Source organism: Notamacropus eugenii, chromosome 4, assembly GCF_028372415.1.
Source record: "Notamacropus eugenii isolate mMacEug1 chromosome 4, mMacEug1.pri_v2, whole genome shotgun sequence".
Classification (NCBI taxonomy): domain Eukaryota; kingdom Metazoa; phylum Chordata; class Mammalia; order Diprotodontia; family Macropodidae; genus Notamacropus; species Notamacropus eugenii.
In genome coordinates this window covers 109,409,353-109,430,382 of record NC_092875.1, presented here as the reverse complement: position 1 = coordinate 109,430,382, position 21,030 = coordinate 109,409,353, and the positions used below count along the sequence as shown (strand labels likewise).

Sequence of the window (21,030 nt, the reverse complement as noted above, 5' to 3'; positions counted from 1 at the left end):
ATCTTTTCTGTCCTTCTCTTTTTGAAGCTGGGTTCCTGGGGATGTTGTGGTCATGATATGAGAGATTGTTGGGTGGAAAGGTTGTTTGCCATCACCACTTGCTGCACCTGGAGTCACTCCTGAGTTATGCTCTCTAAAGAATGGTGCTGCTCCTAAATCAAGAACTGTCAAGGTGATACTAATTCAATTAGCAGACCTCTCCTGTGATCTGGGATTTTTTCTTCTTTCACGAGGATGTCATTGTATTTCCTTGCCATCTGCTGATTGCAATAAAGAGTAGAATATTTCCCTAGCATTCTTCTTAGTAGCAATTATTGTTGGTGATGGAATGAATTTGTCCCCAAATGTTTAAGAAAGTTTAACTAATACTATTTTTATTTACTCATATATCTCCTTTTGCATTTGACACTCTCCTCAAAATGTCTATACCATGACTTGCTCAGCCATGTCTTCCTCCTACTGAGTAGACACCTGCTACACAAACCCGCTGTCCAGCCCCAGCACTGGCCCTCTTTACAGATGACAGGATCTCCAAAGCACAGGGAGACCAATGTTCAAATGAAATGAACAATACCATATGAGCAATTTGCATGTTGACAAACTACAGAACAACCATTAAAATGAAGAAGAATATTAGTGTGGAAAAAATTTTTCACAACTTTTTAACTACGGACTAGAGATTTCCACACATTCCTATCAATTGTGAAATAAAATCCCAGAAATATAACCTCACCATGAAGTGGCCTCTTAGCGGCTCACAAGTTTTTGAACTTCGTTGAGTGTTCACATCTACTCAAAGTTATTCTACTGAATCCACAGACCCTTTGAATTTCTTTCTAAATAGATTGTCATATGTACTATCAAATAATATTTGTAAAATATTTTTAAAAATTCGGAGCTGCATATAAATGTAACTTCATTCACCCCAAGTAGGGTAAGTGAGGGACAGCATGTGAGTAATATTTTATATTCAATTACATAACATTATACTGTAGAGGTGAAAATGGATCATTTAGTTAAAATAGAAAAACAGGCTATAAATACATTAACACCAAAGCAGGTTTCAGTGGCCAAGAGTCAACCAAGCTAGGGCACCAGAACTTCCCTCACATCCTTCTCACAGTCTCCCCTAGCCCTTCTAACTTCCCCCCTACTCTCATCACCAACCCTACCCCACCTCGCCCCACCACGTACTGAAGGTTGTACCTGAGTCTAGCTGAGACCTAGGCCCCAGCTCTAGGGGAGCTCATGGTGGGATTAATAACTCACCCATCTGATGACCACCAAAGGTGTCCCACGTTGATGTCTGACGCACCTCAGATACACTGAGAGGGCTGAGGCGACTGTCACAACTACTCCCAACTGGAATGACTAAGGTCTTCCTGGACAAAAGGAAGGCTGTCCCAAGCCAGGTGGGGAAACCTCCAGAAACCAAATCAGTCTTGCTGCTTGAGTGCTAAATTCCTGGTCCCAACAGGAAAGGAGGGGGAGTCTCTAAGGCCACAAGACCCTTCTCCCTGCTGAGAGGTGACTGGCCATGCCTTGTTCTTCCCCTGTAGATGGTGTGGTTGTCCTCCTCCTCCTCCTCTTCCTTCTCCTCCTGTCTTCGTGCTTTTACTCCTCCATTTCCTCCTCTCCCTCATCTTTCTCTCCTCACCATATTCCTCTTCTTCTTCTCCCATTTCACCTCCACATTTGCATCCTCTCCTCCTCTTTGCATTTGCTACTCTCTCCTTCCCTTACTTTGTGTTTTGCCTTCTTTTCCTTTTCTTCTTCTTTCTTGACCTTTTTGTGCCTCTTCTTTTTTCTTTTCTGCCTCTTCTTTTTTTCTTTTCTGCTTTCTCTTTCCCCTCAGTCTTTAGTAATAGCATGGAGCCTAGCACAGGAAAGCAAGAAAGTAGGAAGTGTTTTATCCATCTCTCTATTGAGATGTCCCCATTCCCCATCAATGACACTCAACTCCCCCCAAATAGCCGCGTGGATAAAAAATTCTTATCTGAGTAGTACTATTCCAGTGCACTTGATTGGATGATAATGGGTATTAACAAAGTTAATAATAAGTGATAAATACCCTCTAGTCCCAGTATAAGTGATTAGACTCTAACTAACAGCTTCTGCTCTCTTGTAAAAATATTCACAAGATGTCCAAATATAACTGGAGGGAGCAGACAGAGTAATCCAGATTGGAACACTCAGGGCTCTGTATTAAGAAGCTCACCTGCACAGGACATTGGCCAGCAGGAACCCTGTTCAGATACCCTGAATGTAATTAGAAAACCCATTGATTCCTTCTTCTCCACCTTCTTTCAAGGCTTTCAACCCTAGAGATGGGACTCAGGTTAAGGAAGGGAGCAGCTCAGTGATTAAAGCCTGATGAAAGCCACAAATCATGGCCCCATTCTTCCTTCACTTGCCTCATCCACAATAGGCTGTATTTGACAGCAGCTGTTATTTAATAGGGATGGCCTTCAGGTACCAATCTCTGTTGACAGCAAGAAAGGAGTGGAGAGCGGGGCAACTCAATGTTCAGTCACCAGTTTCCTGTCAAAGACACCCTAAAGGTTCCTGTAAGCTCTAAAGGAAGCTAGAACTTGTCAAACCAGCCATTTAGTGCAAATTTCCTTCTTTCTAAAGTAACCAATGCAGGGCTTTTTTAAGCAGGTGGCTTCCCTAGTACACTCATGTTTGCTCACAAAGATGTTAATTTAGAATTCTTATGAACTCGAAGCAAGGACAAAGTATTTCTGAATGATGTTAATAACACAAATAAGCATTTAGAGACGAGGAATTAATTTATGAAAATTCATTGTAAGTACAGAAAATAATAAGTTACAATTTATATAGGACTTAAAGGTTTGCAAAGGAAAGTACATGTTTTCTCACTTGATGATCATAAGAGCCCTGGGAGGTAGGTGCAATTATTGTCCCTGTTTTTCACATAAGAAAACTAAAGTAAAGTGATTTGTCCAGGGTAACCTAGCTAGTAAATGGGTGAGGTAGGATTTGAATTCCGGTCTTCCTAAGTCCAGATTCAGCACCCTTACCATCTGGACTACCTTCCTACCATGCCTTCATTTCCAATAGAGAAGCTCTGGATTTTCCCAATATCCTCAGATCTTATTTATCCTCTTTCCTCCATTTTTCTGACCCTTCTCCCTGCCTCTGATCCAGTCTTATCACATAAAAATTTTCCAGCTCTATGTCCCATTCACAGCCTTCTCTCCTCCTATAAGGGACAACCAGAAACCAGAAAAACTCAACTAAGCTCCATGAGTTCGTGTATTCACCCTTGCTCCAGGCATGCTTCTATACAAACAGGGTGTTCCAGAATCAAAATCCACTTACCTTAGGGAATAAATTGTAGAGAATTCAGCTGCATGCAGAGAAAACACTTTCTAAGAATGAGGGCTGTCCAAAGTGCAGTGGGATTCCTCAGGTCTTCATGGCCGATCTTCACCATAGTGGGGTCTTCAAACGTTTGAGATTGCTATTGAATGTGGATATTGGTACGTTTTGTTTTTTCTTTCATAAGAACCAGGTCATTTATTGGAATGTAAATAGTGGTAGTTTTTTGGTACAGATTATGGTAAGATAATCAAAGTAGGCATGCACTGAAATACAGTAGGAGTCTAACCCACAGTTCCCAGGTATGGGGGAAGCCAGGTGTGACTTAGCTGTGTCTCCAAGGGTGTGCTTGTCAAAAACATATTCCTCCATGCCAGAATTGGCAGGGGTGGGGTGTATTTTCTGCAGCTTGGTTACGTGATCACTTAGTTGTGTGATGGACTTTAACTGTTTGTCCAGGTAGTGGGGTTTCCATAAAGTCATGTAAATGGGGGTCATTCTTTTCCTTTGACAGCTTGTGCAGTTCCAGTAATGACTGCCTGACATTTTTTTCCAAGGGCAGAGAACATTCCATTGCGTTCAGCTCGCTCTCTCAGTCTTCTTGGTTGGGTTTCTTGATGTCTTGCAGGAATATGCAGTCGCTGCACTTGTCCTGGCCTTTCATCAGCTTCTCCGCATGCTCCCTCTCCCAGTGGGACAGGTGGAGGAAATACTTGGCAAAGTTTTTCAATGGTACGTCATCTGGGTCAAAGTAGTAAGACATGGACAGGTAGACTCAGGAGGCTTAGAGCTCTTTGATCTGGCGGTTGATGGCGGCCTTCGAGTCCTGGTGACAAGTCTGCTGTACCTGAGAGGTGGTCGATGTTGTCATGATGCAGGTGTAGGCTGTACAGAGGCTGGGGCTGAGGCTGGCGTGGTGGAGGGAGAGGATCACAGGCAGGGGCAACTATGCAACTGGCTGGTGGGCGAATGGGAGGATGGACAAACTGTTGATTAGTGGAGATGAAGATGGATAGGAGGTAAGGGTGGTTCTGGGCAGGAATCAAGCAGCTGTTTAGATTGAAGCACTATTATAGTGGGAAACCACAGTGATTCTCCTTCCAGCTGATTGGGGGCAGTGCTGAAGAGTCTCTTAGTTGATGTGTTACATGAATTTGTTCAGAGGAACTTTGGGTTTTCCTTCCAATATGGCTTGTGACTCTTGAAAAATAAAAAGTTGAAATCCGTTAGCTGGCCGACAGAAGCGTGGATTTGAGTTCAACAGTCTTTCAGTATCTCTTAAACCTCACAGAATATTGGCGTCCATGCATTCTTCCATGTCACTTCTTGGTTTTAACGCTTTAGGAAGGCTTGTTATATTCTTACTATGATATTATATATGCTCTATATCAAACTTACTACTTAGGAAAATAGATAAAAATTCAGTTGTTAAGTTGTTAGCACAATAGCAAGCCCCGCAGAATGTCATTGTTGCATTCAATATGAAAGCAAACCTTGCAGGAATAGAAGTATTTCGTTGCAAGGACCCTCTCTGGAATCTCTTTCCATTTGGAGCAGGAGGATGCCTTTTGAAGAGGAAGTCCTTTTTTTCTTACAATGAGGTTTTTGGAAGTGGGAGTTTTTACAAGTGTGGTCTTGGTAGAAGGAGGTTTTTTACTGTTGTTTGTGTTTTTGTTTTTCTGAGAATCCTAAGTAGTCAACTAAGAGCCACATTTTAATGAAACATTTGTGGTAGGGGAAGGGAGAAAGCAGAGAAAGATGGAGAGAAACACTTTGGAGATCCTACAGCAAAAAGGGAGTTGACGATGAATTTGGTTCTAAAAGGGAACCTGAAAGACTAACACAGGAGCTTTGAGATCTTTTCCCTGAGGAGTCTCTTCTCATCTGCCTTCTTTGTGTTCCTGGGCACATTGACAATCTCGACTGTCTAGATGGGCCTGGAGAGCTGGCTGGCAGCCTTGCAGCCATCAGGAGAGGATGTCAGGATTATGTGCAGGGAGGTTGTTTTGCTTTTCCTTTTCATTCCGGCTCTAGTCCCTGGTGTTCAACAAGGAGTGTGAATAGCCTGTGGCAACCTGCTTTGTGGCAGCTAAGGTAATAAAGTTCTTCCCACAAACAAAGCTTCTAATGGTCCAGCCAGAGAGGTCCTGAACTGTTTTGGGATACATAGTGGTCCCCTGAGAAATATTGGTAGCACCCCAGAAAATCTGGCCACCAACTTCACTGAAGGTGAAGGAACAGATGTAGCTGGCATAGATTTACGTGGCCCCTGGCGTAAGAAATTAAAGAGCTTCACCAGATGAGTGACCATCTCATATTTTTGCTCTGTGAGACCCAGCTGGCCATCTTCTCCAAACCCCCAAGGGAAAACAGGTTTCTGAGAGTCTAGAACTGGAGTGTGATTGGTGTCACAGAAAACATCCCAGACAATGACATTGGGGAATGGCAAAATCTGTACAATATTTGTATTTTCAGTGCAGATGGCAACTCAGCAGAGGACCAGCTCACAGTCATATTCTAAACTCTGAGGCCATGCAATGAATTTCCTGTCAGAATTGTGTCCCAGCTGACCACATTCAGGGCACCAAAGGAGTGGAGTTTTCCCTTACACTCCATTATCATGCTGAATTCAGCCCCACAAGTCACTGTGGTATTTGGCTGGCCATTGTATATTATCTGTGCAGGGTTGGGAATGGCATCCGTCCGGTTGCCAAGGCCAAGTTGCCCCATCTTGTTCTCTCCAAATGCAAACACAGAGCCAGGTTCTATTAAAGCTAGAGTGTGGTTCCTTCCACAACCAGCAGACAGGATCATTTTCTTGCTGAGGACTTCCATGAATTTGGGGGCTTCCACTCTTTTGTTATCACCCTGTCCAAGCTGCAATTTCTCATTTCAACCCTAGCTCCATAACTTTCCTTCTGTGGTGAGGAAGAGACTGTGAGTGTCACAGGGGTTCAGAGACCTCAGTCCATACATCGACCCCAGACAGGAGTTTCTGTAAGGTCCCCACAAGTTCTGCCCCAGATTTCTGTAAGCAGTTTGCTGTTCAGTCACTTCCTTCCAAAAGATGAGGTCCCAGTTGGTTGCTCCCCAAATCAAAATCTGTCCTCTGCACTTAGAGCCTGGATGAGAGCAGGGAATAATGTGGAGAGGAAAAGAGCCTGGGTCCCCTGCACCCCTGCCCCTGCCTCACACTCCTGATCCTCTCCTTGGTGTGCTCTGCCTCTGTGATGATGAAGAAGGAGTTTTACAAGGATTCTGGTGATTCTTGGAGGAGGTGGTTAAAGCAGGGGAAGACAGTGGCATGGCTTTTGCCATCCCAGCAAAGGTTTGAGGACTTTATGGCCTGTGAGAATCCTCTCCGCCTCTTGCTGAGGCCAGGAGAATAACACCCAGGCAGCTGAACTGACTCAGTTCCCAGACGTCCCCAATGCCTGAGGCTCTGGCTTGAGACATGGTTGTACCACCTTCCTTCTGTCCAGGAACACCCTGCCACCCTAGTTGGAAGTAGTAATGAGAGAAACCCCAATCCCTCCGTGTATCTGAGGTGATCAACAAAGGTGAGCCAGACAGCAAGGTGAGTGACCCTTAGTGGAGAGCAGAGGAGCAAGTTATTACCCTTCCATGTTCCCCTGCAGCTGAGGGTTGAGATGGGGCTAGACTCATAAACTTCAGTACCTACAGACTGAGAGAAGGTTTGGTGTTTTCCCTTGGGACATGGGCATTGAAAGGTTTTGGTGTTAATGAGTTTTCCTGAATTCACCCTATTACCCAGCTCTTTCAATTTCTAGATTATTTATATATCTACTCATATCTGTATCCATATCCCTGTCTATATCAAATCTTTATCTGCATCTACATCTATCTCCATAACTACTTCAGTGTATCAATTTTCATATAAACATTTATATCTGTTTCTCTACCTATATCCCTGTCTAATCTGTTTATGTTTCTCTTTCCATATCTATCTCATCTGTTTCTATACCTATATCTATCTATATCTATATTTATATACATGTCCATATCTGTACACCAGTCTCATCTGCTTATGTTTCTGTTTCCATATCTATCCAGTCTGTGTCTCTATATATCTATATCTATATTCATGTCCATATCTATATCTAATCTGTACCTATATCTATCTTCATATCTACATCAGTGTATCTATATTCATATCCATATCTATATCTCTGAACCTATCTATATCCCTGTCTAATCTGTATATGATTCTATTTCCACATATATATCCAATCTGTATCTGTACCTGTACCTATCTTTATCTACAGCTATATTCATGTCCATACTGATATCTCATCTGTATCTATGTCTGTATCTACATCCATATCCATATCGGTATGTGTATCTATATCCATGTGCATATATTCATAACCCTTTGCTTATATAATCTGAATCTAAAATCTCTATCTATATTCATGTTGATATCTGCATCTCATCTGTGTCTATATATGGATCTACCTATATCCATACATAAACACATACACATACACAAATATGCATATCTGCTTCATGTATGTGCATATGCATATTTTCTCTCCATGGATTTAAATTCTTGACCCCAATACAAAGACAAGACAAGAGATTTTGAAGCAATGACAAAAGTTGCCCTAGTTAAAGTGTTATTCTTCCATTAGATATTTGTTCATAAGGTCCCCTTCCCCTCAAACTCTCGGCCCACCTAACCTATTTAAAAGCAATAGTGAAAAGCTTATGTTATATCTTGTTCCTTTTCTCTCATTCACGTAAATTTTCCATTAATAACTCAGCTCTCTCTGTCGGGGCGGGAGGCTCCTGGCATGAGAGATAATCAGCAATGATCCCTTTTCTTTTGTAAGAAAAATCCTAAAATGGCGTGGGGGTGGAGATTTCTTTCATTGAAAAATGTGAGTTCACTTCTCACTAAGAACCATGAAGGGATATTTATGAAAACATATAATTTTATCATACTAAGTTGTATAAAGCAGTTTTTGGGCTCCTGCGTATGCATCTTTAGTCCAAGAGGCTTCGTCATTAAAGATTTTTTGTTCTTTTCCCATATTTCTTGATGAATAAAAGAGTGAAATACTCTTCCCATCCATGTCTGGCAAAAGGGGGAGGAAATAGCCAATAAAATCACTGTGCTTTTTTAGTTTGCTTTATAAAAGAGACCTTTCCTTCTTTTCAGTTCAAATTCCCTTTCTATTAAATGAGGGGAACTAGGTGGCAGCTGGGCTGGAGTCAAGACTATGTAAGTTCAAACCTGGCCTCTGGCACTTTCCTGGTGTGTCCTGGGCAAGACACAGTAAAACGAAAATAATAATACCTATCTCCTACAGTTGTAGTGAGGACCAAAGGAAATATTGGTGAAGAAATACTGGTGAAGAAAATTAGCACAGTGTCTAGCACATGGTGGTGCTTAATCCAAAGTGTGGGGAAATAAAATTGATGATTTGTCATATACACACACAAGCATATTGACTCCAAGTAATTAGAGGGAGATCAATTCCTTGCCAGTACTGAACCACTGAATTGCACGTGTGCGTATGTATACATACATATATTAAATGCCTCATTCTTCCTATTATTTTAGTCAGAAAAATGTTTATTAGAATAAGTTACACATATATGATTACCTAAAAATACATGTAACTCATTACTAGAGTATTTATTATCTGAGTTCTCAAAGTTAGGAAGCTGCATTTGGTTTGAGTTTGACTTTGTTTCAGGGTAGGTGATTAGGAATGCAGTGAGAAAACTTGTACCGATCAGTGGATCAGCAATTATCTTCCAACTTATGGTCACGGAATATTGCCCAGACGATTGAAAGGTGAAGTTAACTGTCTAGTGTGTTTTACTGGCAGTATCTGAACTCAGATTTTCTTGCTCCCAGGACCAGTCTGTTATACTGCCTCCTCTGGAAGCTGCTGAGGGAATTGAAAGTTTTAACATGAATTCATAAATTTACCACTTATAAAATTAGTTGCCACCATTCGTACTTAACACTAACATATTTCCAAGACCATCCTGTTTTGTCTTTTTCTGCTCTGGTGACCATGGACAAATGCTTTTTGCCTGAATTCCCTGAACTGTAAAATGGGGATGATAATATCATCTGCATTCCATATTTGTGAGAATCAAGTGAAGTAATTGTAAATTGTTCCTGAAGTGCTTTGCATTGTGCCTGGCACAGGGTTAATTGCTACATAAATGGGAGTTATTCTTATCATCACTATTGGTATTATTTCTACATAGAGTAATGGATCCAAGCCCCACCATTAGACTGTTGCAAACTTCAGGGAGTTTCCTATGTGCCATTAGAACTTATGCCCCTCGGGATCAGCAGAGTGTCTAATGCCACACACCCCCTCAGACTTAGAATCCACAAACCCTGAACTGAAAGCACTTTGAGAGCCCTGTTCCGGTCTGTATTTTGGTTGAAAAGTCTCCAATTTGTGGACAGTTTGTTTTGTCATTCCTTTGCAGGTCTCCCTGACTTACCGAAAGAGACATCTATTTCCCATTTGCTGCTAATAAGTGGAGAAGAGTCCCCGAATGTCAATTCAACTGTTTTTCTATTTTAATTAAACTAGTGCTTTTCACCACTACAGTGAGATGGCATACTTTGATAATGAAATGGCGACTCTTTGGAGCAAGATATTTATCTCCTCCACAGTCACTCATCTTTGACTACCAACTCCTGAAGCACCTTTTCACATGCAACACAAAGTCAGAAGCACCTTCTCCTTCATGCACAAAAGCCCTGATGAACTAAGCAGAGTTTCCTGGGTATTTTCCAAAAATCCCTGAAATTGTCCATCTCCTGCAAGCATTCCAAGAAGACAAATTTGTGATGCTCCATTTTCAGAAATTAAACAAAATCAAAACCTAGTCACCTGAGCATTTAAAATAACCTCCTAAGTTTCTCCACCTCACTTCTCTCTCAACGTGGTTTTACTTCAATGACATATAATAACAGATTCAAAGGTCCCTTGGACAAGGCAGGTTGATCCTTGAATGTAACCATCTCTTTTCTTAATGAGCTTCTCAAAATATTGTGTTGTGTTGACAGGCTCATTGTCAAGGCTGATTCATAGAATTTCAGAGTTGAAAGGAAACCCAGTGACCATTTAATTCAAATTACAGAAAAATGGGTGACTGGCTTCAAGGGGACTCAGAGGAGACCCAAAGAGGGGGTTCTTGGGATAAAGGGATGGAAAGACAGTCTGGGGGAGGAGGAATGAGGAGGAAGGAGGAAAAGAAAAGGGAGGCCTGAATGTTTGGTAGTGCAAGACTGCAATGTTCAGGTTGTGTGCCTTCCCTGAGGACACAACTATTTCAAGGGAAAGGCATTAAATTAAATCACACGGTAAGAAAAATCAAAATAGCCCCACCCTCCCCCCCAATATAACGAGGCTATATTCTCTCATAAATAGACACAGCATGAGTGAGAAGAGGAGGGATGTGTAAGGACTGCACTTAAAGGATAATCTTGTAGGAAAAGTGTGGGGCTGGGTTCCATGTGGAGGGGCAGCTTACTCTTGTGATGTTCCAGAAAAACTGACATCTTCTCAGTGGGCCTGTTTCCTGCTATGTATGGGGTGTGTTGGATACATTGTTGCACGAGTTCTCCATTGATCTTGCTCTGGCTGATAGTCATTTGCTCTGAGTTGGGTCTTGACCTGATGGCTATGTACATGTACATACGGGCATAAATACACATATGTGCATATGTGTGTACATACATATATGTATTCACACTCCATAAACGTATGTATGAATATAATATTTCCTCCATCTATCCTAATACTGGGAAAACTCTCAAGGGTTACAAATATCTTTCCATGCAGGAATGGAAACAGTTCACCTTTAGGAAATCCCCTATTATTTCTCTTTCCTGTTAAGTTTTCATGCTTCTCTTGATCCTTGTATTTAAATGTCACATTTTCTATTCAGCTTTGGTCTTTTCATCAAAAATGCTTGAAAGGCTTCTATTTCACTGAATATGTATTTTTCTCCCTGAAATATTATACTCACTTATGCTGGGTAAGTGATTCTGGGTTTGAATTCTAGAGTTCCTTTGACCTCTGGACTATTCTGTTCCAGTATTGTGGAAATACAGTCAGGTCAATAAGAGGTCTAGCAGCTTGTACATTATAGTACCTCTGCTAACTCTGGTGTTATTAATATTGTATTTCCACAATACTCGAATTGTTTCTTTCTCACTGCTTGCAGTGGTTTTTTCCCTGATCTGGGCCCTCTGTAATTTGACCACAATATTCCAACAAGTTTTCCTTCTGAGATCTCTTTGAGGAGGTGATGGGTAGATTCTTTCAATATGCATTTTACCCTCTGGTTCTGGAATATCAGGGTAGTTCTCCTTGATAATTTCTTGAAAGATGATGTCTAGACTCTTCCTTTGATCATGGATTTCAGGTAGTCCAATCATTTTTATATTATCTCTCCAGGATCTGTTTAACAGGTTGGTTGTTTTTCCAATGAGATATTTCACATTATTTACTATTTTTGCATTCTTTTGGTTTTGTTTTGTATTTTCTTGATTTTTCATAATGTTATTAGCTTTCATCTGTTCCATTCTAATTTTTCAAGAATTATTTTCTTCAGGGAGATTTTGGACGTCCTTTTCCATTTGATCAATTCTGGTTTTTCAGGCAATCTTTCTTCATTTCCTTTTGGATGCCTTTTGCCATTTGTGCATTTTTAGGTATTATTTTCTTTAGTATTATTGGGGGCATGGTCTCCTTTGGCAAGCTGTTGACTCATTTTACATGATTTTCCTCCATTTTTCTCAATACTCTTCCCAATTTTTCCTCTACTTCCCTTACTTGATTGTCAAAATCTTTTTGAGGTCTTGCAGGGCCTGTGACCAATATATATTTTTCTTGCAGGCTTTGGACGTAGGAGTTTTGACTTTGTTGTCTTCATCTGGTTGTACGTTTTGATCTTCTTTGTTACAAAAGTAGGATTCTGTGCTTTTTGATTTTGTTACTACATTACTCCAGTTATAAGATTTACTTTTTTGCTTACTTTGTAGGTATATTCTTTTTACATGCTGATTCCCTTTATTACTACTACTACTACTACTACTACTACTACTACTACTACTACTAATACTACTACTACTACTACTATTACTAGTACTACTACTATTAATATTACTACTACTACTATGACTTCTACTACTATTACTACTACTACTGCTGCGGCTATTGCTGCTGCTGCTGCTACATCAGCTAGCATTTGTGTAGAGCATAAAGATTTGGAAGCACTTTTTGTATGTGAAATCATGGATCTTTTCAACATCTTTGTATGTTGGGGCATACTATTTAATTTCTGCAGATGAGCAACGTGAGACTAAGAAAGTTTAAGTGCCTTCATTGTGGTCACATCAATAATTGTCTGGAGAAGGATTTTGTACTCAAGTCATACTGACTCCAAATCTATCTCCCCATAAACTGCATCATCTCATGCTACCATTTATAGGTTTACTTTCCTTACAGATTTCCTCCTTTAACCACTCTTCCCTCCATGTTCTCTATTTCCTTTATGGGTTGATTCACTTTACTTTTTCAGCTTTTAAAAACTTGACAGTCACACCTAACTATTTTCTCTCAGTTCTCCAAGCAGCAGAGAGCAGGCTCATCCAATTTTTCTCTTTCTTCTATTGTTACCATTGTCTTTCACTTTCTTTTTCTTATGTGATGTACTTTCTGCCTTTCCCTGAGTATTTTTCCTCCCCTTAGACACTTTTTCCCGAATGCTTCTCCAGCTGGAGACCTCATTGGATGGAGTCTACCTCTTCTTCCATCATCTCAAGTCAATCTTCAATTTTTCCTCCAATTTTCCTAAATTTAACCTCCCCAAATTCAGTCTCTGGCCTTCTTCACCCATCTATCTAAAGTCTTCCCTGTCTTCTTTTTATTCCTTTTATCTTTTTTATTTGCTAGTCTTTTCTGTCCTGCTCCATTGGAAGCTGGGTTCCTGGGGTTGTTGTGGTCACCATATTCCAGTTTATTGGTTGGAAATATTGTTTCCCATACCACTTGCTGCATCTGGAGAAACTCTTGAGTCATGCTCTCTAAAAAATGCTGCTGCTCTTAGATCAGTAACTGTCAAAGTGTTCCTGATTCAATTAGCAGACCTCTCACATGACCTGGGATTTTTCCTTCTCTCAGATGGAGGACATTGTATTTTCTTCCCATCTTCTGATTGCAGTAAATGTTAGAATAACTCCCAAGCATTCTCATTAGTAGCAATTATTGTAGATGATGGAATGCATGCATCCTGAAATGTTCAATGAAGTTTAACTAATACTATTTCTATTTACTAATGTGTAAAATCTTGCATTTGAAATTCTCCCTGAATTATCTACAGCATGACATGCTCAAGCATATCTTCCTCCTTGTAACTGGACACCTGCTACACAAACCACCTGTCCTGCCTCAACACTGGTCCTGTTCACAGAGGACAGGATGTTGACAGCACAGGGAGCCCAATATTTCAATGAAATGAACAGTATGATGTAGTATAGAGTATATAGCAGTTTGCTCATTAACACACAGATGAACAACTTTAATAATGATGAAGAATATTAGTGTGGAAAAAGTTATTCAAAAGATTTTGGTATGGACTTGAGCTTTCCACACATGCCTCTCAGTTGAGAAATAAAATCCCAGAGACAAAACCACCATGAAGTGGCCCTTTCTCAGTTCACAAGCTTTTCAACTTGGTAGAGGGTTCACATCTACTGAAACTTATTCTAATTAACCACCAAGCCCTTTGAATTTCATCCTCAAAAGATTAAGCCATGTTATTATTAAATAATATGGTTAAAGAATTTTGAAAATGTCAAAGTGACCTATAAATGCAACTTCAATCAACCCTAGTGGTGTAAGGTAGGAACACCATAGGAGGAATTTTTGATAAACTATTGCATAACATTACACTGTAGAGGTAAAAATAGATCATTTATTTAAAATAGAAAAACAGGCTCTAAATACATTAACACCAAAGCAGGTTTTAATACCCATGAGTCAACCAAGCTAGGGCACCAGAACTTCCCTCACATCCCTCTCACAGTCTCCCCTATCCCTTCTAACTTCCCCCCTACTCTCATCCCCAACCCTACCCCACCTCACCCCGCCACATACTGAAAGTTGTATTTGAGTCTAGCTGAGACCTAGGCCCCAGCTCTAGGGGAGCTCATGGTGGGGTCAAGAACTCACCCATCTGATGACCACCAAGGGTGTCCCACGTTGATGTCTGACGCACCTCAGATACACTGAGAGGGCGGAGGTGACTGTCACAACCACTCCCAACTGGAATGACTAAGGTCTTCCTGGACAAAAGGAAGGCTGTCCCAAACCAGGTGGGGAAACCTCCAGAAACCAAATCAGTCCTGCTGCTTGAGTGCTAAACTCCTGGTCCTCACAGGAGGGGAGTGGGACTCTCTAAGGCCACAAAAGCCCTCTCCCTGCTGAGAGGTGACTGGCCATGCCTTGTTCTTCCCCTGTAAATGGTGTGGTTATCCTCCTCCTCCTCCTCTTCCCACTCCTCCTGTCTTCCTGTTTTTCCTCCTTGCCATCTTTCTCTCCCTCATCTTTCTCTCCTCACCATATTCCTCTTCCCCCTTTTTTCCTCCACTTTTGCATCCTGTCCTCCTCTCTTTTCGGTTCCTGCTTTCTCCTTTTGTTTCTTGTTCTTTTGCCTTCCTTTTCTTATCTTTTTCTTCTTTCTTCACCTTTCTGTGCCTCTTTTTTTCTTTTCTGCCTCTTCTTTTTCTCTTTTCTGCCTCTTCCTTTTTTTGGTTTTTGCTTTCTCTTCCCCATCATTCTTTAGTTATAGCATGGAGCCTAGCACAGGTAAACAAGGACTAAGTAAGTGTTTTATCTGTATGTCTATTGAGATATCCCCATTCCACATCAATGACACTCAAGTCCCCACCAACCCTGGCTTCATCCATCATACCCACATACAAGAGTAGCACATGGATAAAAAATACTTATCTGAATACTCTTATTCAAGTGCATTTGAATGGATGATAATGGCTAGGAGCAAAGTTAGAACCAAGTGACATATACCTCCTATCCCCAGTATAAGTGACTAGCCTCTAGCCAACAGTCTCTGGTCATTTGTGACCCTATTCACAAAACGTCAAAAAAGAATTGGAGGGAGGAGACAGAGTAATCCAGACTGGAACACTCAGGACTCTATAATAAGAAGCTCACCTGCACAGGACATTGGCCAGCAGGACTTCTGTTCAGATACTCTGATGCTAATGAGAATACAATTGATCCTTTGTTCTCTAACTTCCTACAAGTCTTTTAACTCTAGAGATAGGACTCAGGTTAAGCAAGGGAGTACCTCAGTGATTAAAGCCTGATGAAATTCACACAACATGGCCATATTCTTCCTTCACCTGCCTTGTCCACAACTGGCTGTATCTGAAATCAATTGTTATTTAGTAGGGATGGCCTCTGGATACTAGTCTCTGTTGACAGCAGCAAAGGAATGGAGAGCAGGGTGACTCAATGTTCAGTCACCAGTTTCCTATCAAAGACTCGTTAAAAATTCGTGTAATCTCCAAAGGAAACTAAGACTTCTCAAACCAGCCATTTAGTCTGAATTTCACCCTTTCTAAAGGAACTAATGCAGGCTTGCTTTAAAGAGGTGGCTTCCCTAGGACACTCATGTTTGCTCACAATGATATTAATTTCACATTCTTCACAAACTGGAATCAAGGACAAAGTATTTCTGAATGATGCTAATCCAACAAACAAATAAATAAGAAAAGAGGATTTAATTTATGAAAGTTCACTTTCCCAAAAATAAGTTACCATTGATACAGGACTTAAAAGTTTGCAAACCACACTGTATCTCATCTGATGTTCATCAGAGCCCTGTGAGGTAGGTGCGGTTATTGTCTCTGTTTTAAACACCAAGAAACTGAAGTGAAGTGATTTGTCTAGGGTAACTCATTTAGTAAATGTCTGAGGCAGCATTTGAACTCAGATCTTTCTGGCTCTAGGCTCAGCACCCTTACCCTTGGGGCAACCTTGCTACTATGCCTTCAGTTCCAGAAAAGCAGCTCTGGATTTTGACAATATCCTCACATGTTATTTATCCTCTTTCCTCCATTTTTCGGACCCTTCTCCCTGCTCTAACCTAGCCTTATCATATCAAAATTTTCCAGGTCTCTGTCCCATTCACATCCTTCCCTATTCCCCTAAGGGACAACCAGAAATCAGAGAAACTCAACTAAGCTCCAAGTGTTAATGTATTCACCCCTTCCCCAGACAAGCTTGCATATTAACAGGGTCTTCCAGAAACAAAATCCACTTACCTTAGGGAATCAATTGTAGAGAGTTTTCAGCTCCACACAAAGAAAGGAATGTCCAATAACGAAGGGTGTCCAAAATGCAATGGGATTGGTCAGTTCATTCTGGGTGCTCTTCACCATCCTGGGGATCTTCAAAGATTTGAGATAAGCATTGATTGGGGGTATTGAGTTGTCTTTATTTTTTTTTTTTTCATTAGTACCCAGTCTCTTTTTTGGGATGCAAAGAGTGCCATTTTTCGTACAGATTACGGTCAGATAACCAAAATAGACGTACACTGAAAAACAGGAGGACTCTTGCCCACAGTTCCCAGGTGTGGGGGAAGCCAGGTGTGGCTTAGCTCTCACTGTCACTGTCTCGAAGAGTGTGCTTGTCAAAAAGACATTTCTCCTTGCCAGAATTTGATGTTCCCATTTTGCACACGTTGGTTACATGATCACCCACTCGTTTGATGGGCTTTACCTGTTGGTCCAGGTAGTGAGTTTGGATGAAATCACATAAAAGGGGTCATTCTTGTCAGTTTGCAGCTTGTCCAATTCCAGTAACGACTGATTGACATTTTTTTCCCAGGTCAGAACACACTCCGTTGCATTCAACCCATTCTTCCAGTCTTCTAGGGCCGGTTTCTTGATTTCTTGCAGGAAGATGTGGCTGCAGGCTTGCTTCTGGAGTTTCATCAGCTTCTCAGCATGCTCCCTCTCCTCGTGGGACTGGTGGGGAAAGTACTTGGCAAAGTTCTTCAACACTACATTATCTTGGTCAAAGTAGTAAGACATGGACATGTAGACATAGGAAGCATAGAGCTACAGGTTGCTGTAGCGGTTGATGGAGGCCTCTGAGTCCTGGCGGTAGTTCTGCTGCACCTGAGAGGGGTTCGATGTGGTCATGTCAGTGGTGGAGAGTGTGCAGAGGTTGGGGCTGAGGCTGTGGAGGTGCTGGGGGCAGCAGAGGTGGGGCCGGGGTAGGTAGTGACTTGAGCTGCGTCTGCTGAGTGAACTGGGGGACAGAGGAAGTGTTAGTTAGTGGAGGTGAAGGTTGACAGGTGCCTAAGGGCCGCTCTGGCCAGGAATCTGAGCAGCGGGTTCTGTACAAGCCCTCTTGAAGAAGTACACCTCAGCGACTCCCCTTCCTTTCGCTTCTGGCCCATTGGGAATATGGTTGAAGAGTCTCTTTGCTGATGAGTTATATGAACTATTCAGGAGGAACTTTGGGTTTCCCTTCCAATAATGATTCTGTGACTCTGGAAAAAGACAAGCTTGAAATCGTTTAGCTGGCCAACAGGAGCATGGATTTTGAATTGAGGGATCTTGCAGCATGTCTTGAACGTCACAGGATATTGGAAGCCATGCATTTAGGCTTAAGCCAATCCTTGGTGTAAAGCTTTAGAAATGGCTAATATTGATTCTGTGATTAAATGCCTGTTCTAGATTAAACTTAGTACTTAGGAAAACAGATAAAAATTCAGTTGTTAGGGTGTTAGCACAATAGCTAACCCTGGAAAATAGCATTGTTGGAGTCAGTATGAAAGCAAGACTTGCATGAATAGGTGTATTTAGTTGCAAAGAGTCTCTCTAGAATCTGTTTCCATTTGGAGCAGGAGGATACCTTTGGAAGAGGGATTCTTTTTTTACAGTGATGTTCTTGGAAGTGGGGATTTTTACAAGGATGCTCTTGGAAGGTTTTCTTTTGGTTTGTGTGCTTTTCTTGGTGGTTTTTTTTTTTTTTAAGGAATGCTAAGTTCTAAACTCAGAGAAAATATTTTAATTGAACATTTGGTGTAATGGAAGGGAGAAAAGAGAGAAAGGGAGAGAGAAACACTTTGGAGATCATATAGTAAAAAAGTAGTAAACGTTGAATTTGCTTATAAAATGGAACCTCGGAAACACTAACAAATAAGAGCTTCAGGCGACCTTTCACTGAGTAATCTCTTCCCATCTATCTTCTTTGTGTTCCAGGCACATTGGCAATGTCCCCTGCCTCGAGGAGCCTGGAGAGTCTGCTGGCAACGTTGCTGTTCCTGACATCAGGAGAGGGTGCAGGGACTATACTCAGGGAGATGTTTTGGCTTCTTATTTTCAGTCTCCCTCTAGTCCCTCAGTTTCACCGAGGGGTGGAAGTAGCCTTTGGTAACCTGCTCTGTGTAAATGCCATCCAGGGTTTTCACTTCTCAGACACCAGTGTAAGACTTGGACTTGTGATCCTGGTAGCCCAATTCACTGAAGGTTGGAGACTGGCTCCAGCTGACAGTACTCTCATCTGCAGCCAGGAGAATACCACTCTTCCCACAAGCTAAGCTTCTAATGATCTAGCCACAGAGGTACTGAAGAGCTTTGGGATACATGGTGCACTCCTGAGAAGTGTTGATAGCTCCCCAGAAAAACAGGCCACCAACTTCACTGAAGGTGAAGGATCAGGTGTAGCTGGTATAGATGGCATAGATTTGCCTGGCTCCAGGACCTGGGAAATCAAAGAGCTTCAGCAGTTGAGGGATCATCTCATCCTTCTGTCCTGCATGGCCCAGCCAGGCATCCCCTCGAAACCCTCAAGAGAAAGCACCTGTCTGAGAATCCAAAGCAGCGTGTGATTGGTGCCATAGGCAACATCTCACAAAACGAAGTTGGTGACTGGCAAAACCTGTCCATTTTTTTGTCTTTTCAATGAAAATGGCATCTCAACAAGGGACCAGCTCATAGTCATATTCTGTCCTCTTAGGTCAGGCATGAATTTCCCTTTGTAATTGTGTCCTAGCTGACCATACTGAGAGCACCCAAAGGGTAGAGGTTTCCTTTGCAATCCATTCTCATGCTGAATTCAGCCCCACAAGTCTTTTTGGTATTTGGCTGGTCATTGGACATTATCAGTGCAGGGCTGGGGATGGCATTGGTCTGATTGCCAAGGCCAAGTTTTCACATCTTGTTCTCTCTAAATGCAAACCCAGAGCCAGTTTCTGTCAAAGTTAGAATTTGGTTCTTCCCACAGCCAGCAGATACCATCACTTCCTTGCTTAGGACTTCCATGAGTTTGGGGACTTCCATTCTCTTGCCCCTTCTCATATCGATCCTAGCTCCACAGCTCTCTTTCTGTGGTGATGAGGAGACTGTGACCAGAACAGGGGTCAGAGACCACCATCCAAACCTGGATTCTGGACAGTCATTTCTGTGTGGCCCCCACAAGTTCTGCCTCAGATTGCTGTAAGCAGCTTGCTGTTTAGTCACTTCCTTCTGACCAGTGTGGTCCCAGTTGCTCACCCCCAAAATCAAAAGCTGCCCTCTGTACTTAGAACCTTCAGAAGTGGGGAGGAGATGATGGGGAGGGTGAAAAAGCCTTGGTCCCCCGTACCTCTGCCCCAGCCCCACAGTCATGAACCTCTCCTTGTTGTGATGTGGATCTGTGGTGACACAGCAGGATTTTTACAAGGATGCTGAGGATTCTTGGAGGAGGAGGTTAAAGCAGGGGAAGAGAGTGACATGGCGTTTGCCATCCCAACAGAGGTCTCCTCGATTTGAGGATTTTATGACCTGTGAGAATCCTCCTCTCCTCTTGCTGAGGCCAGGAGAATAACACCCAGGCAGCCAAACTGACTCAGTTCCCAGAGGTCCCCCATGCCTGATGACCCTAGCTTGAGACGTGGTTGTACCACTTTCCTTCTGTCCAGGAACACCCCGCCACCCCAGTTGGGAGTAGTGGAGACAGAAGCCCCAGTCCCTCCGTGCATCTGAGGTGATCAACAAAGGTGAGCCAGACAGCAAGGTAAGCCCCCCTTAGTGCTCAGCAGAGGAGCAAGTTATTACCCTTCCATGTTCCCCTGCAGCTGAGGGTTGAGACGGGGCTAGACTCATCACCTTCAGTACCTACAGATTGAGAGAAGCTTTGGTCTTTTCCCTTGGGACATGGGCATTGAAAGGTCTTGGTGTTAATGTGTTTTCCTGGATTTACCCTATTACCTAGCTCTTTCAATTCCTAGATTATTTATACACCTATCCATATCTATATCCATATACCTATCTACATCTAATCTATATTTGTATCACTATCTTCATATGAATATTCATATCCACATCTATTATGTGTTCTTATCAATATACCTGTCTAATCTCCATATATTTCTATTTCCATATCTATAGCCAATCTGTATCAGTACCTATATTTATCTATACCTATATTCATGTCCATATCTATGTCTTATCTCTATCTTTACCTATGGAGGTATATCAGGTTATGTATATTCATATCCATATTTATATCTGAGTCCCTATCTATATCCCTGTCTACTCTGTACATGTTCCTTTTTCCATATCCATAACTATATCACATCTCTATCTGTATCTATGTT

At 41.8% G+C, this 21,030-nt stretch overlaps 1 long non-coding RNA gene and 1 pseudogene across 1 annotated transcript in view; one reads left to right on the top strand and one right to left on the bottom strand.

The window, feature by feature from the left end:
- LOC140500485 (uncharacterized) overlaps window positions 1-9,944 on the top strand; it is a 32,792-nt gene extending 22,848 nt beyond the window's left edge. Inside the window, exon 3 of the long non-coding RNA XR_011965758.1 lies at window positions 9,826-9,944. This is a non-coding gene — a long non-coding RNA (uncharacterized lncRNA). The remainder of the gene's footprint in view (window positions 1-9,825) is intronic.
- On the bottom strand, window positions 1,757-20,260 carry LOC140500479 (ferritin heavy chain-like; annotated as a pseudogene).
- Between the last annotated feature and the right edge of the window lie 770 nt (window positions 20,261-21,030).